Raw genomic sequence first — 2,620 nt, 5'->3', positions numbered from 1 at the left:
AGTAATTCATAAAACATATTTTTAATAGGTAAACTCAATTTCCAAGCAAAAAAAGGGGGTAAAAAAGTTAAATAAATTTGCTGTTGTTGACTCACTCACATATTATTTCCCAACGTAGTTGGAATTATTAATAAACATTAGTGGCAATCTAGTAACATTGTATCCACACTAATGTCAGACTCCTAGTACAATCACCACTAATAGGTGAAGTATTATTTTCGATGTTGTCGCTAAAGCGTAAGCGGGACAGAAATAATTGATAGAGCAAAATTCTAATCAGTAAGCTCAATATGTAAGTGTTCTAATGTGTTATATGTTATCAAAAAGACCATTGACCAACATGGTTAATATAATTAATAAACATCAGTGATAGTCTGGTTGCATAACATCCACAAAAATGTGAGCTCCTAATTATATATCATATCTGATTAGGGCTAGATTTTATAGCAGATAGGAAATAGGAGACACCGTGATAGCCATACTTATTGGAGAGAGAAGAAGTTAATCGTCACAGATATATGAGCTCAAGGTGTTGAAATATAAAGAGAGAGAAAAAAGGGATCCATTTATTATATATAGTGAGGGATACATATATATAATAATCCTGAAGATCACATCCTGCCCTTAATTCTGGTTAAAAAAGCACCAATGTGTGTCCTGCACTAAATAGAGTGTCCGACATGAATTGTGTTGTTAATTGTTCACTAATATTATCATGATTGAGTTCCTTATCTGTCCTAAATAATTGATATCATAATTATACCCAAAACAAGTATCCCTGATCGGATGGCATGTGTCTTCTGCTATATCAATTGTCGGTTGCCTGAAAAGGAACATATATATGAATATGAGCTGCCTTTTTGCATGAAGGTGAGAGGCCAATGATTTTTTTCTCCACTGATGAATATCTGACACATTAGGTGCGACGTATCAGAATATTCAGGATATGGATCGTTATTTGACCATTTTTTGATGCATTAAGCTGTGATTCTAAATACTACAGAATTTTGAAGTGTTACCATTCCTGCCCCCTTGGAGGACTACTATCTCCTCCCACTAAAGGGGATATACGACAGTAGATTTAACAGGTACCGCCTATCGGGTATATGCCTTCAGAATGAGATTCCACTATTTATTGAGAGAAATCTCCAGATGCCTTTTGGCTACCCGCATTAATTATTAAATCAATATTTTCACTTTTTGTTTCACATTTCTACAATCATTGTTAAATTGTCTAAAGAAGCTTTTTGCAATTTTAAAGAAGCTTTTGTAATTTTTGATTTTATTTAGTTTTGTCACATAGCAGATACGTGGCTACGTTATGAATCTATCTACCGGGAGATCCATTTACTCACATGATATTATGAATACGTACCGCGTTTAAGCCATGTCATGACTCAGTGTCATTTAAAGCCAACTTTGACTGACCTGTTTCGATTGTATATGTATTTGACCCTTTATCTTAATCAATCCCAATAAATGTTAAGTTTTAATTCTATAATATTTCAGATTCATATATAAAAAAGAGTGCGCCACCAAGTAAGCCTTCTCTGGGTGACGACCTTCTTGTGGTCGTTCTCCCCGTTGTGTCCTCTCAGGATATTCATATGTACAATAAACTTTAATCTTATGTTTCAAAAGTTCTACATTGCAAGGAATAATCTCCATCATGTATATAAGGCAGGGCCGGATTAATTCCAAGTTGATCGCAGCAGGAATTTTTTTAGCAGTTGGGCAAAACCATGTGCACTGCAGGGGAGGCAGATATAACATGTGCAGAGAGAGTTAGATTTGGGTGTGGTGAGTTCAATCTGCAATCTAAATTGCAGTGTAAAAATAAAGCAGCCAGTATTTACCCTGCACAGAAACAAAATAACCCACCCAAATCTAACTCTCTCTGCACATGTTATATCTGCTCCCCCTGCAGTGCACATGGTTTTGCCCAACTGCTAAAAAATTTCCTGCTGCGATCAACTTGGAATTACCCCCTATAGGCGAGACGGACAGGGCAGCTGTCCCGGCCAGCCAGCTCTACCCCTACCTGGCTGGCTCCTTTAAGAAGGGCACTGCAGAGCCGCGATTCATGGGAAGAAAGGGGATGGGGCCTAATGCTGTGTAGTGCCTGCCCCCATCAGAGACATAGTTACATAGTTAGTGAGGTTGAAAAGAGGCAAAATGCCTATCGGGTTCAACCTGTATTCTGCGTTAAGATGCACCTGATGAAATAATGGTTTATTACCAATTGACAACTATGATTGTTACCACTCCCAGATATTAATGTCACTATGTTAAAAGCTATAACCCTGGATACTTTTTCCAGTTAAAAATTTGTCTAGTCCGTTCTTTAATGCATTTACAGAGTCTGCCGTTATTACCTTCTCTGGCACAGAGTTCCAAATCTTTATTGCCTTTACCGTAAAGAACCCTTTGCTATGTTGTGTACGGAATTTTCTGTCCTCTAGCCTCAGCGAGTGCCCACTTGTCCTATACAGAGTTCTTTTAATAAACAAATCCCCTGCTAACTCCTTGTAATGACCCTTTACATATTTGAAGATATGAATAATGTCTCCTCCTAGACATCTCTTTTCTACTGTATACATATTTAATCTAGTAATCCTTT

The sequence above is a fragment of the Pseudophryne corroboree genome, chromosome 10 (assembly GCF_028390025.1).
Source record: "Pseudophryne corroboree isolate aPseCor3 chromosome 10, aPseCor3.hap2, whole genome shotgun sequence".
Lineage (NCBI taxonomy): Eukaryota > Metazoa > Chordata > Amphibia > Anura > Myobatrachidae > Pseudophryne > Pseudophryne corroboree.
This window is presented reverse-complemented; position numbering follows the sequence as displayed.